We start from the raw sequence: 16,582 nt of genomic DNA on the forward strand, positions 1-16,582 counted from the left end.
GTTATGATTCTTAATTAATTAACTTTCAACGAACAGCAGATTGCGTATTCCACTGACCATAGAATGAAAGTATGCATTTCTATGTTGCTGCGGATGACAGGATTGTGGTTTAATAATGGCCATTGGTGGTCGTAAGCTTCCTGAAATGGATATATCATGATTATACTTCAAACTTAGTTTGAGTTAGATCTGACAAAAAAGAAGTTTAGGGCGGTTTAGGGATGGCTGGACGCCGATTTGAAACATTATCCTCCTGAATGCGGGTCCATTGTGCTAAACACTGCACTGACTCGGTCGGTAGATGCAAGAAAGTGGCTTTTGGAGGGCTTGTCATTACTTCGGATTGAGAATCTGTTGGGGAAACAATGGGGTTCCTAGAGTCTAGTTTACAGGATCAGTGAGGTGTTTCCGTGTGGGTGATAGAAACGTTCATGAATGAGGAGGAAGAGAAACTGTACCAATTTGAGATGAGGGACACTGGTTAGATGGTTCGAAAACGACGGAAACGAAAGATGGATAACTCAGCCGGTGATATACGAGAATCGTAGTTTGTGTTATGTAATAAATTAATTTATTGTGTACACAGACTGACGTAAGAAAAATCGCAACACCAAGAAGAAGTTGTGCGATATAAACGAACGTTGATAGTCGAGTTTCTACATCTAAAAGATGTCTATTCAAATTTCGCGCCAGTCGCATAAGAGGGAAACTAGTAGCGCTTTCTGAGGATGCAAGTCACCTTTGCTTTAAATACACGCTGTAACGGTTGTGAGCCTTAGTTACCTTTGAGACTGGACGTGGTGAGTTGATGTTAGTCCAGAATGCCTTTAAGGCGACAAAGAGGCCATTATCAGCACCTCGCTGAGTTTGAACGACGTCGTGTAATAGGGCTACGAGAAGCTGGATGCACCTTCGGCGACACTGCAGAAAGTCTTGGCAGGAATTTAGACACTGTACATGATTGCTAGCGGTAGTGACAAGAATGTGCGGTCGCAAGAAGGCCAGGCTCTGGGATGGCCACATCACACATCCAAGAGGGAAGACCATCATATTCGGTGTATCACTCTGTCGCATCGTAACTGCAACTGCAGCAGCGATATGAGCAGCAGTTGGCACCACAGTGACACAACGAACTGTTACAAATCGGTTACATCAAGGACAGCTCCAAGCCAGACGCCCTTTAGTGCGCACTCCGCCGACCACAAACAACCAACATTTGCGGCATCAGGGGTGTAATTTGGAAGCTCATTGGAAGGAAGGTTCGAGGCCTGTTGTATTTCTGATGAAAGCTGGTTCTGCCTCAGTGCCAGTGTTGACTGTGTTGGTTAGAAGGACGCCAGTTGAGGATCTGCAACCAACCTATCTGCATGCTACACACTCTGGACCTACAACTGAGATTATGGTCAGGGGTGGTAATTCGTATGATAACAGGAGCACTCTCGTGGTCATCCCACGCACCCCAACTGCAAATCTGTAGATCGATATGGTGATTAGACCTGTTGGGCTGCCATTCATGAGCTGCATTCCAGCGGGTGTGTTCCAACAGGATAACACTCGCCCACATACCGCTGTTGAAACTAAACATCCTCTACAGTGTGTTGACGTGGTGCTTTGGCCTGCTCGATCACCAGATCTGTCTCCAGTCAAGCACGTATCGGATATCATCCGACAATAACTCAAGCATTAATCGTCCCCGTATTGAACGACCAAGTGCAACACGGTGCGAGCTAACATCCCAAAGATGTTCCGGCTCACATGCGGTTCGTCTTCGTTGAAATGTCTTGGCTCAAACTCGTCTAGGGATTGAACCGTACGTGTCGCATTACATAAAATGCAAGTTGTAGACTGCGAATATTCAGTACTGTGTCCTAAAGTCCGCGAGTAACCTGCCATTCACCACCGATTCTTTAAAGAATCTAACTCCCTTGTATAACACTGCTCGGGTTTAAGAAAAGCTAATTTTGCACGCATCTCAAAGTTTATTATATCATATGTCTTGAACCATATGTCGTACACTGATATAATTATGCATATATATTTAGTGATATACGTGGATACTGTCTGCAAAAAGTGTTGCGAATAGATTCAGTAGTAAAGAACTTGTAAATTGAAACGTCATAACTGATGCTGAAGTTTGGCTGAGTGAACGGCGGTATTGTAGCAAGCGATTAACTTTTTCCCTTTCATTATTTTGTGCAGTGCATCAGCGAGAAAAATCGTAGATGTCTTAAATTATGTGTAAACTTTGTTGAGAGTTGCTAAGTGCTCTCACGCTCCGTGTAATTTGCGTGCCGGAAGTTACCCTGCCTCAAGAACATAGACACAGTTTCTCCTTAAATAGTTGACTTACTGCGTCAAACTTTTAACTTAAAATTATACAACGCCGAGTCACACAAATGTGACCACTTGTCAAAACCTGAATAACGACATTTTGCAGCGCGGACTGCTGCGAGACATGTGGGATGAGAATCAATGACATTCTGGTAGGTACCGACAAGGATGTGGCATTATATCAACTCCAGTGCCTTGGCAGCTGCGCTAGGTTTTCTCGCTTAAGGATCCATGGTGCTTGCAGCCAGATCTTGTTGATCCCACAGATTCTCGATTGGGTTTAAATTCGGAGAGTCTGGCGACCGAGGGAGTACGATAAACTCATTCTGTTGCTCTTCGAACCAAGTACGTACACTCTAAGCTGTGTGACACGACATTGTATTGTCCTTCTGGTGGATGCCATAGTGCCGAGGAAAAACAAACTGCATGTAGAGGTGGACATGATCCCCAAGGCTGAATACATACTTGTGTTGATGCACTGTGCCATTCAGAATGAGGAGATCACGCAGGGAATACCACGAAAATATTCCCCAGACGATAACGCTCCATCCTCTGGCCTAGTCCCTTTCGCCAATTGTTGCAGGGTGTTTACTTTTAAACGTTTCACGACGTACACGCCATAGGCCATCTGTCCTATGGAACATAAAACGTGATTGATCTGAAAAGGCCACCTGTTGCCACTCAGAAGATGTCCAGTTGGGATTTGGCATGCAAGTTCCAACCTTCGTCGCCGATGAACAGCAGTCAGCATGGCTGCATGAACCGGTCGCCTGCTTGGAGGCCCATACGCAGCAACGTTCGCTGAACGGTCGTTGAGACAACACTGTTAGTACCGTACTGGTTCATCTGGACGGTCAGTTGTTCAACAGTTGCAGGCCTGTTCGCCCATAAACATCTCCGCAGTCGTCGTTCGCCCCTGTTATGTATGATCCGTCGAGCACCACAGTTGCCTCGGTACCAGTTCTGAATAGTTCAAATGGTTCAAATGGCTCTGAGCACCATGGGTCTTAACATCTGAGGTCATCAGTCCCCTAGACTTAGAACTACTTAAACCTAACTAACCTAAGGACATCATACACATCCATGCCCGAGGCAGGATTCGAATCTGCGACCGTAGCGGTCGCGCGGATCCAGACTGAAGCGCCTAGAACCGCTCGGCCACTCCGTTCTGAATAATCCTTTTTACCATGCAAGGAATATTTTAACCATATTGGCAGGCGAAGTTTACAAACTTAGCAGTTTCGAAAATGCTTTCAGCCTTGGCCCGAAAGCCAATGATCATGCCCATTTGGATGTAAGATAAATCGCTGCCTTTCCGCACTACGACGACGGTTGCACTGTTTTCCGTCACTCCGCGACAAGCTTTATATATACCCTCTAGGGCTGCCACCTGCCTTCTGTGAGTGGTTATAAAGGACGTTGACGTCTAACATAGGTGGTGGTCACAGTAATGACACTGAACCGTGTACCTCTTAATGATTAGATTATAACAGTATTTTAAATTAAATCAGTAATTATAAGAAGTCCTGAAAATCAAATTTATGTTGTCACTAGAAGCTGTTATACAGGGAGCCAGACACTGGAAATGAGTGACCGTAGGCGCTTAATAAAATAGCCTGGCAGAACAGTAATCTGGCATAGTGGTCTTCCGATCCAAGTGTTTATACATCCTGTAGGTGAATCGGATGGAATAACGGCTTGTGCAGAATTTACAATGCTGTAGCCTTCGGCATCTCCAGTTCTTCGCGTACTTGTTTCAGCTTCATATTGTACTCGTCTTCCAAATCCAGCGTGCTGAAGTCCGCCGCGACCCTGTATCCATAAGTTGCTGGAACAACCTGCTGACATTTTTTTCAGATGGAATAACGCAATGACGTAACCTACTTGCCACGTGCCTCTCGATTAACGCCCTTGGCTGAACAACAACACAATAACTTCTTTGCCCTTTCTTTCAGAGAATAGTAGGACTCCATTGCACCGTTCACGTTATTCGCACTCCACGAGATCAATAATCTTGTTTTCATGCTGGCACAACGTCAGAATCATACATAAGGAATGGCTGATGTAGGATATACACGGTCCTGTCACATTAATGTGACCACATGTTTAAAAGCCTCTAATAACCACCTTTGGCAGCGTGGACGTGCAGGAAGAGAGTAAATGAGGTTCTGGAAGGTATCGACTCCAGTGCCGTGGCCAGCTGCGCTAAGTTCCTCGGTTGAGGATCCATGGTACCAATCGAGGTGGTCCCACAGAGTCTCGACTGCGTTTAAATGTGGGGAGTTTCGATGCTAGGAGTGTACAGTAAACTCATCCTGGTGATCCTCTAACCACGCACGTACACTGCGAGCTGTGTGACACGTTGCATTGTCCTGCTGGTAGATGCCATCGCGCCGAGGAAAAAACAAATTGCGCGTAAGGGTGTATATGGTCCCCAGGAATAATTGCATACTTGTGTTTATCCATTGTGCCTTCCAGAATTACAGGACCACCAATGGAATGCCACGAAAACCTCGCCCAGACCATAACGCTCTCTTCTGTGGCCTGGACCCTTCTGACGATAGTTGCTGGGCTGTATACGCCAACGGCCGTCTGCCCAGTAGAGCATAAAACTTGATCCACTTGAAAAGGCCACATGTCCCCACTCAGTGGACGTCCAGTTACGGTACTGGCGTGTAAATTCCAGCCTTCGTCGCCGGTGAACAGTAGTCAGTATGGATGCATGAACCAGGCACCTGCTGTGGAGATTCATAAACAACAACATTCTCTGAACGGTCATTGAAGAGACACTGTTGGTAGTCACTTGGTTCACCTGGGTGGTCAGTTGTTCAACAGTTGCTCGTCTATTCGCCCGTACACATCTCTGCAGCCGTAGTACACCCCTGTCATCCATGACCAGTGGTGTATTACAGTTGCCTTGGCGCCGGTTTTGGATAGCGCCATTTTGCCATGCACGGTGTATGTTAACCACGCTTTCGCTGACTTTCACATGAATAACACTAACGCAGGCAGTTGGGGTACATACACTGCTCAGCCAGAACATTATGACCGCATACCTAATAGCTGATACGTCCATCTTTGGCACGGATAACAGCGGCGATGCGGTGTGGCATGGAAGCCATGTGGCCTTGGTAGATCGCTGGAGGGAGTTAGCTCCACATCTGCACACACAGGTCACCCAATTCCAGTAAATTCCGGAGAGAGGGGCGATGAGCTCTGACATCACGTTCAGTCACATCCCAGATGTGTTTGATTGGGTTCAGATCTGGAGAGTTGGGGGGTTAGCACATCAATTGGAACTCGCCACTGTGCTCCTCGAACACTCCTGGCTTTGTGACAAGGCGCACTGTATTCTTGAAAACTGCCACTGACGTCGTGAAACATAATTGTCATGAAGGGGCGTACGTGGTCTGCAACCAGCGTACGATACTCTTCGGCCTTCATAGTGCCTTGTACGAGCTCCAATGGACCAATGTATGCCAATGTGAATGTTCCCCAGAGCATAATGGAGCCGCCCCCAGCTTGTCTCTGTCCCTTTGTACTTGTGCCAAGAAGCTGTTCCTCTAGAAGACGACAGATTCGCGCCTTCCCATCGGCATGATGAAGAAAGTATTGGGATTCATCAGACCATGCAACGCTCTGCCACTGCTCCAAAGCCACGTGCCAATTTCAGTCGTAGTTGCGGATGCCGTGGTGTTAACATTGGCACATGCGTGGGTCGTCGGTTGCGGAGGCCCATCGTTAGGAGTGTTCGGTGCACTGTGTGTTCAGACACACTTGTCCTCTGCCCAGCTTTAAAGTCTGATCTAAGTTCCGCTACTTTCGCCGCCTGTCCTGTTTTATCAGTCTGCCCCGCCCACGAAATCCGATATCTATAATGGGGGGTGGCTGCCAACCCCATCTGGACGTGGTTTCACCATTGTTTCGATACGTGTTGAAGACACTCACCGCAGCATTCCTCAAACACCCGAGAAGTGCAGTTTCCGAAACGCCCGTGCCGAGCCTGCGGACCATCACAATATGCCCTCGGTCAAACTCAGATAGACCGCGTGCCTTACGTATTCTACACACGGACAGCAAGCGCGCGTGTGTCTGACTAGCAGTCATTCCTCCCCAGGTGACGCTGCTATCTCCTGGACTGGCTTATATCGATGGTAGGTCGGCGGTCATAATGTTCTGGCAGATCAGCGTATTTTCCGTCCTGGAGGGTGAGGAGTGGCGACGGGAGGGGCATCCGGCCACCCCTTAAATTAACCATGCCGATTCCGTTAATACCCTGCCGACCCTGCATCGATGCGAGACAAAGGCACAAGAAAAAGAAGAAGAAGAAGCAATTGTTTCTGCACACATGCTATTAGAACTTTTTCTAGTTTTGGCGATTGCTCTCTCTTGTAAGAATACGAGAAACTTTTTTAAAACCCTGGAAGTGGAAGGAGGAGAATTTGATCAGCTGGTGAAGGATGCGCAGTGGGAAGATAAACGGTTACGTAATGCTAGGTAGAATGCATGTTATTCTAGGATTTAGAGAAGTGATAAAAATTTTGGAGCGGAACTCCGCGTAACATTGGAATAAAAGAGGATAGGTTAGATCAAGCCTATGTAAATGTGCAGTCCAATCGCCACGTTCGGTTAATAGTTTTGTTTTTGGATTTTGTGTTGGATGGTTAGTATGCTGGACTTCTACGTTAATTTACGGTTGAGGGTTAGTACTAGGAATTCTGTGTCTCAGCTGGATTGTATGCTGATTTAGAAAACGTGTGGACAGAAGTTTCAGGTTGGCTCTGAGCACTATGGGACTTAACTTCTAAGGTCATCAGTCCCCTAAGTTTCAGGTGTTTCGACTTATAAATATTGGCTGGGTGTTATTTGGCTGGCAAAAACATGGATTTAATGGATAGCTACTGGAAATCATTACATATAAAATAAAAAAGCACATCTTAGGGTCAAAAAATTACACCTGTAGGAAGAGGACTTCTATGAAAAATGGCATAAAATGTTCTTCCAATCTCGACCATTGGTAGAAGATCGGCTAACCTTTGATAGAGTATGTAATGGATATTTTGCGGCTTGGTAAATGATATCCCATTGATTACAAGCAATAATACAAAATAGCTACTTTTGCCGTAAGTTATACTCTGCCTAGAAATGTTGCGTGCATCATTACGGCACATGGTTATGAAACTGGTGGCAAAACAGATGCAAAAAAAATAATAAAAAATTCTGCTATTACTTTTTATATACCGCAGAGACAAAAGGTGAAAGAGACTATCTATTTTCTGGGTGTATCGCCGCAGGCTGACGACGATAGCAAAATGCAGCTTATGATGCCGGTGCCGAAAATCAGCGGAGTGTGGAGTTATCAAGAAAAGGGGTTATTTAAAATTTTTATTTCGAGGCAGGAATAATTGTAAGCAGAGCGTGGAAGATTAATACTGTCATTTCCAAACGTACCTGGAGAGAGAGATGCATACATTGAGAATACAGAAACAGAACAAAATACTGTTATCGGTTTTCTGACCAGATGGGCATCTCAAATGGATTCAACCGCGTTGATAGGATATAAACCTTTCATATGGTCTCGTACACATAAGATGCGTCCAAAAAGTAGGGTGAAAGATATAATAACAAAAAATGAAGACAAAATATGCATATGAAATACTTTTATTCAAATTCGAAGTAATTTTCATTGGCCATAGTACATTTATTTTACCATTTATACTGAGATATCATCATTGTCGATATCCAGAATGCACGGAGTTAGCTTTTGTTCTTACCGCACGGTAATATCTGGCACTGACGGAGCTGATTACTACCTGCTGATTGAAAAAGTTTCACATGACATCTTTCATAATGTTCCATAGTAAGAATACTCTTTCAGACTTTCGCCTCTATCCAGCTCTGTAATAGAAGGTTATTATACTTTATAACTCCATTTCTAAATGAGAACATTCACTTTTTATGTGTTGCGGTTTCTTTCTGAAGTTACTAAAATTACACCAAAAAATTTAGATTTAATTAAGGCTTTTCAAAATGTGAAAACATGTTCCAAGACACAACATGGTTATGTATCTGGGAACAAATACTTTATAGAAATTTTATAGCGTTGCAATCGAGAAAAATGTTGTCAGCATTGTGTTTTATCGTGTGACTGTTACATTATTACTCTGCTACACTCGAATAAGCAGTAAGCGAAATCAAATGTAAGTATTAACAAAAACCATTTATAAGTTGAATAAATTTTGAAGTAGAAGCTATTGGAAGCTAAGACCAATTTCCGTTTTCAAGACAGATAAAATTAATAAGACATTAAAGAAAAGCTCATTTGTAAGTATCACGTGTTGCGTGGCTAAAGAACTTCATCTGTTTCAACGTACAAGATTGGGCACGACAGATGAAGTGTGGCTTATCTCTCGAAATGTTATGTAAACACTTCTAAAATATATGTATTTTACTCACCTTAAAATTCTGTGCCTGAAAAATTAATAATAGCCTTAATATATTATGCAGTATTTGAACGTGTAGGACGTAAAATATTTACAACTGCTGCGCAACCGCACGGTCTTGGGCTTCTTGTCACGGTTCGCGCGGCTGCCCCCGTCGGAGGTTCGAGTCCTCCCTCGGGCATGGGTGTGTGTGTTGTCCTTAGCGTAAGTTACTTTAAGTTAGATTAAGTAGTGTGTAAGTCTAGGGACCGATGACCTCAGCAGTTTGGTCCCATAGAAGCTTACCACAAATTTCCAATTTACTGCTGCACAAATCACAATCTAAAGTCTAACAACAACAAAAACTATAGAAAATGGCTCAAACGGTTTATGGCAGTCTCTAGTGCTTCACGTGATTCTAAAATCAGTTACTAGACTGATGTACCAACCCAAAAACATCATGCGCTCGTAGGTATAAGACATTCCCCTACGAATTTTCAATCTGATCTTCAAACGGTTGCGGCTCTTTCTGAGTGCAGGCGAAGCAACAGAATTAAATACTATGCACCACTAAAAATGACTAAGTATGGTAATCAAATACTGTGTCCGGAGGACACTGACCGAACAGTCTCGTATCCTTTATGTGGCAAACAAAGGGCGAAAGCTGAACCTGACTTGGTATCTCTCCTATCATAAACATTAGCCGATTCCCCCTTATCCACATCGCACTTCACTACTCAACTACTTTGTTTTGAATTTATTTTATTTTTATTTCTCAATGTATTCTGAATTGCTAAAAATCAGGTTTGCATGTGCTGGACTACGCCTCGGGCCGACAGTAACATTTAATACATGGCGTGTTTTGCAGTTGTGAATATGGTCAGCTCTGCAGAATCGAAAGACGACAGTGAAAATTTGTGCCGGACTGGGACTCGAAGCCGGATTTCCCGCTTATAGCGATCGGTCACCGTGAAGTGTGTTGGGATACTCTAATGGTAAAAATAAGAAAAAGAAAAAAAATACTAAGCTGACCGATCGCCATAAGCGGGAAATCCGGGTTCAAGTCCCGGTCTGGCACAAATTTTCACTGTGGTCATTCCATTATACAACTGATGGTTGTCCATATTCGCAACTGAGAATACATTTCATGTATTTCATAATGGTTTTAGTTGCTGCAGTGTCTGTTCCCTCGGTCGTGCATGCATATCTGAAGGAACACTGCATTGTACTTGTGAACAACATAGGCAGTGCAAAATATCGTAAACAGTATTTAAGGCCGCCACTTTGTTGCCTTTGTCTATACTAAATGTCTGCCGCAGCCACCGCCCTCATAGTACAGTTGTTAGCTCATTCGCACCACAGACTGCACCTCGAATCTTCTAACAAGGGAACCTCCCCAACACCCCCCCCCCCCCCCTCAGATTTAGTTATAAGTTGGCACGGTGGATAGGCCTTGAAAAACTGAACACAGGTCAATCGAGGAAACAGGAAGAAGTTGTGTGGAACTATGAAAAAAAATAAGCAAAATATACCAACTGAGTAGTTCATGCACAAGATAGGCAGCATCAAAGAATGTCTGATCTCAGGAGCGCCGAGGTCCAGTGGCTAGCGTGAGCAGCTGCGGAACGAGGGATCCTTGGTTCAAGTCTTCCCTCGAGTGAAAACTTTACTTTATTTATTTTCGAAAAGTTATGATCTGTCCGTTCATTCATTGACGTCTCCGTTCACTGTAATAAGTTTAGTGTCTGTGTTTTGCGATCGCACCGCAAAACCATGCGATTAGTAGACGAAAGGACGTGCCTCTCCATGGGAACCGAAAACATTTGATCGCAAGGTCATAGGTCAACCGATTCCTCCACAGGAAAACACGTCTGATATATTCTATACGATATTGGTGACGGCATGTGGGTCACATAAAAGGAATAAGTTGTCGACCCACCTAACTTATACACTTGGCGAATGGATAAAAGGATTCTTCTACCTTGCCCAATTTAGGTTTTCATGTGGATGTGATAATCACTCCCAAAAAAGTGATCGCATCGGACGGACGGACGGACAGATAATAATTGTCTGAAAATAAAAAATTAAAATTTTCACCTGAGGGAAGACTTGAACCAAAAACCTCTCGTTCCGCAGTTGCTCACGCTAACTACTGGACCACGGCGCTCCCGAACGCCCAACCTCATTAATGTTGCCTATCCCGCGCATGGACTACTCAGTTTGTATATTTTGCTTATTTTATCATAGTTCCACACAACTTCTTCCTGTTTTCTCGATTGATCTGTGTTCAGTTTCTCAAGGCCTACCCACTGTGCCAACTAATAACTAAATCTGAGGGGGGTGCGATGGGGAGGTTCCCTTGTAAGGAACGTTATTGTACTTACTGGTTCTGGCCTTTGTTCGGTAACTACACTGCCTGAAAAAACGTGAAGCCCTCAGAAGTCGAGAAGGAAACGAAATCAAACTCCTCGGGTTGTGCGATGTTATTTCAGTGATTACAATACCTTGTCAAATTCACATAAAACTTCACAGTATGAGCTCAGTACGACATAGCATCACCTATGGCCTGAATGAATGCGCTGTTTCGATCGAGGAGGGTGTCATAAAACCATTGTACCTGTCCTCGAGCAAGCTGGTCGACAACTGTTGTAACTAGTCTTTGCTATCCTTGATATGGACACTTGGACGGATTTCATGTCTAAGTCGTTCCCAGAGATGTTCTTTCGGGGACATATCTGGGGACATTGCTGATTACGGAAGTACCTCAATATCACGCAGACTGCTTCTTAGTGACAGATGCCATGTGTGATCGAGTGTTGTCGCATGAGAGGTAACACATGAAAACGCAAGATGAGCTTGACGTTCACTTGTGCCTTTAGAGATCTCTCAATGACTATCAGCTGATCTAAAGGCATATATGGTAGCTCCCCACACCACGACGCCAGGAATAACACAATATGTCTCTCCAAATAATTGGAAGAATGGGTCCTCACACCAGGTCGCCGCCATTCTGGCTGATGGTTGTCCGGAGTAGCGCTGTACCGTCATTCATCGCTGAACTCAATGCGGTAGCATTCATCAGCAATCCGTGCTTCCCGGTCACGGCACCCATGCAAACGCAGCCGTTTGTCTTGTGGCGTTCACGACAGCCTACGCATGGGACGGTAATGCCTCGGTCTAGCTGTTGCTAGTCTCCAGCCAGTCGTGCGGGATGACACATAACGTTGCAATTAGTCCATTACTTGTTCTCGGGTGGCAGGTGTACACGCGAATACGGTGTAGGCTGCGTAATACGGTGATCCTCGCTTGTGGTGCTCAGCACTCTGATAACGAGTATGCCTGCCGTCAACGTTCACATGCAGTCCAACGTCGGGCGCCTGTCACATTCGAATGTCCCACAAATGTGGATATTGCACAATTCGACAACCCAACCAAATGGAGACTCACAATGAGGTTCCTTTCAAACTGTAAAAGATGATGATAACGGTGTCTTACATGAGTATGTGTCGTCTCTGTGTGTTTCACAGTGCTCAATCAACATCTGACGCGGTTAACGTCTCTTATACACTCTACGGGCCTGGTGCCAAAACTAAACATGGGCAACACTAATGTACACTGTTGAACAGCCAACCTGTCACAATGAATTGAACTTCTAAACATTTACGAATCCGGCGATGGTGTGTACGTGTACGAAGTCACATTGACTACCGACCATGTCTTCTGACCGCTTCGTTTTCTTTACTTTTTTTGTAATCTGCTCACGGCATCAGGACTGGGATTAGTAGGTATGTCTTTGGTACCAACTGCATTAATTTTTGAGAATTAATAATCGTCGTCATAGCTGTTACTTCCTGTTACGGTCATGAATTGATATAATTATTTTGCATTTTCTGGAAAAACTATGTTTCAAACACCAGGAGGTAGTAACGAGTAACAGATTTGTTTCAGCACGCTCTCTGCTTTCGTATTAGGTAGGTTTTTGCAATACCTTGTTCCATTTTACCCCGAATATTTGGTTATACACGAATCAAAGTCGCTGCTAATCCTACATTGTACTTACTGTTCTCTCCCACTAAATAACAAAGCACAGTCAGAAGCTCTTAAAACCGCATTGTTCGCTAATTCTTCGGAGGCCTTTCATTCTTTTGTTGAATCCAAATCCTGCAGATCTGCGGAAGTTTCATCGACCGGGAGGTGATTCTCTTCTGATGTGGGTGCCTACCAAGCTGCTTTTGCCGGGAAAGAAATGTACGCAGCAAAAGCAGTATGCTTCGCGGACCAGTTATGGACAGGACAGTGGGCACATTTTGTGTTACTATCTATATCAATATGTACATATACACTCCACAAGTTACTAAACAGTTTATGGCGGAGGTAACTTAGAATCTGATATTTTGGAGGGGTTACAGACTTTCGTGACATGGAAAATGAATCCGCTTTTGCTACTGAACATGCAAAGTGAACTCATAGTTTTTATTGTGCAGTGATGTACTGAAGTTCGCGGCTTCGATTTCTGGAAGTAAGATCTATAATTTAATTCGCGGTGTGCAGCGGTTTAGGGTTGTTAGATAATAGCTGGTTTGCACTGAAGCTATATTTTCTAGTTAGTATATGGCTCTGAGCACTATGGGACTTAACATCTATGGTCATCAGTCCCCTAGAACTTAGAACTACTTAAACCTAACTAAACTAAGGACATCACACAACACCCAGTCATCACGAGGCATAGAAAATCCCTGACCCCTAGTTAGTATAATTCCACGTGTCTCGTCATAAGTAATAGCTATGCTCCTGCTGTCAGGTTATTGCATGGAATTTACGCATTTTCCTGCACTTAATATTAGTCGAAATAATATCTTGTATGTCGGTTCGTGTATTTTGTTTCTTTGCTAGCTAAATGTCGTGTCATAATGATGTTTTTTAGCCTTGTCTAGATGAACTAAAGATCTTTAGTGCTGGTCACCAGGTTTGAGAACGGTTGTGTTTTATGAACGTTTGACTCGCTATCGCTTCATGCATCTACGAATTTCGTATAGGTCACACAATTTTATACAAATAGTTACAAACAGTTACGGACCTGCAGTCAGCAACTGCCACCCGATAGCGAAACTGATTACTTAATGTTCTATATTATGGCTCAATTGAAACAGTAATTTTGTGTAAAGGTTTGTTCGCCTGTGCAATCGGCGTCATTTTTTATTTTCGACTCTAGTTGCCTTATTGACGAAACTGCTTTGAATAGAGCGCTTATATTTTGTTTTCATATGGGCGTTAGATTTTAGACTCTGGTTACATTCATAGTGTCTTAAGTTGACAATAATCCGCATAACCATTTCCCTTAAAAAAATCCTTCAAAGCGACGGTGCTAGTTTATGAATTTTGAGCTTTTGCGGCCGGCCGGTGTGGCCGAGCGGTTCTAGGCGCTTCAATCTGGAACCGCGCGACCACTACGGTCGCAGGTTCGAATCCTGCCTCGGGCATGGATGTGTGTGATGTCCTTAGGTTAGTTAGGTTTAAGTAGTTCTAAGTTCTAGGGGACTGATGACCTCAGAAGCTGAGTCCCATAGTGCTCAGAGCCATTTTGAGCTTTTGCGCTATTGGGAAGTTGCTTCTATGGCACTTTTGTTAATATGCGAATGTTACTGCTAAGTGATTATGATCGATATTGTTTACTGCTAGCAATTTGGTATAGTGAGATCAATGTCCGATTTCGATTAGCCAATGAATTAGTAGTTATATTCATTTCACGCGTGGACCGCTGTCTTGAATATTTGCGAGCTGACGTCAGTGCGACGCACTGAAGCTAAAAAAATGGTTCAAATGGCTCTGAGCACTATGGGACTCAACTGCTGTGGTTATAAGTCCCCTAGAACTTAGAACTACTTAAACCTAACTAACCTAAGGACATCACACACATCCATGCCCGAGGCAGGATTCGAACCTGGGACCGTAGCAGTCGCACGGTTCCGGACTGCGCGCCTAGAACCGCGAGACCACCGCGGCCGGCCGCACTGAAGCTGTGAAGTAGCCACTGCGTGTTGCCAGCTGACATGGTGCATGTAAATGTGGAGAAATATGTAATGCTACTCTAATCTATATAAGCCAGCATCTGTCAATTTATGTTATAATATGTTTACTTACATGACTTTAAGATATTGTCCTTAGAGGGACGGAAACGTTAATCAATAAAGTAATAATACTGCAACAGAAAGCAGATTTTTGGTTCTTATTTATCCATTAGTGTCTGTTACTCCTGTAGATCATGCCTTCTTTTGTGAAAGATGTAAATTTTCTATAGCATATAAATATATATTCGGAGGATCCCGCTCAAACCCAAATAAATAATCGTCATGTGTGAGGAGTGACAGTGGCACAGAAATTAACATACAGACATTTGAGGACGTGTAAGTAAAGAAATAAACGAAAGACCACAATAATGGGTTCTGTCTTCAAACGAACTTCCATAAAGAAAAATCAGTTGCCCTACCGCTGCAAAAGGTAATATGAGAATCAGTTCTTATGTCTTCAGTGGTGATACAAGGATCATGTACCGGTCGAGAGTTTTCCGTACAAATAATTATAATCTGATTTGAAGAAATGCACTCTGTCGCTCGAATTTCTGTAATTAATTCAAAGATCTAGGTGCAAAGCTGGTTATTACACGATAATTAAAACACGGTGCACAGTGAATAAAATCTGGGAAGTGTAGGTGTCAGGTACGTGACAAGCAAGTATGGGGTATTGCGGCATGAGATTCGGGCGGGAGTTCACAACCAACCGAGGGATATATGCGGGTCACCCGTTGACGTATTCTGCAGCTGGATGCTGTAACAGCACAGCGATGCGGCGTTCTGCGGTCAGTCGTTTACTGGGTTTCTACACGGTGTAGCACAGTTTTCTATCCTACTCGACGTTGGTAGACTACAGTTAATGATCACTCGCACTGCCGGTAATGCAGAGACTGGCGGAGCAAACAGGCAGGTCGTGTGGTTGATGATGGCGGAGTTCACAAAGTGAACGGTTAGCCAGAAACAAAGTCCACAGCATAGCAACAGCCGTCGTCATCGTGTGTGAACAGTACAGGGAGCGATGTGAAAAAAAATGTGTAAGCACAGCCAAAGCCATTAATTCAGCTATAATTGGCGTGTATCGAAGACTTCACAGACAAGCGAGTGTGGGGGACGCGGTATTTACGGGCACTGTGGCGTTAGTGGACGCTCCCACGTAACACGCCCTCTGCGACAGCGGTGCTCTCCACAGGACCAAGCTGCGGCGCTCGAATATATCTGACCGTACTTGCATGACGATACTCGGGCTAGGCGGGGAATCCGAATTACTGTGGGATACTAAACACAACACAGCATTTCCACAGTCGACTAAAGGTCGGGAGCCTACCTTCTGTCATAGCACAAACAACCGGAGGGAGTATAAATGCTCACAGCTCAGCCAGTAGCAACATTCCTTCAGCGCCATGCATTCGACTGGTGCAGTCCCCACGGAAATCACTTGTGAATGTACAAAAAAAAAAAAAAAAAAAAAAAAAAAAAAAATTGTTCCAATGGCTCTAAGCACTATGGGACTTAACATCTGAGGTCATCAGTCCCCTAGACTTAGAACTACTTAAACCTAACAAACCTAAGGACATAACACACATCCATACCCGAGGCAGGATTCGAACCTGCGACCATAGCAGCCGTTTTGTTCCGGACTGAAGCGCCTAGAACCGCTCGACCTCAGCGGCCGGCTTTGAATTTTCAGATAAATTATTACAGCCTCATCGAGCAGCGTCAACAACTAGGTGATCTCGCTGATATAAAAGCTTTCAGCTA

The sequence above is a fragment of the Schistocerca nitens genome, chromosome 3 (genome assembly GCF_023898315.1).
Source record: "Schistocerca nitens isolate TAMUIC-IGC-003100 chromosome 3, iqSchNite1.1, whole genome shotgun sequence".
NCBI classification, from domain to species: domain Eukaryota; kingdom Metazoa; phylum Arthropoda; class Insecta; order Orthoptera; family Acrididae; genus Schistocerca; species Schistocerca nitens.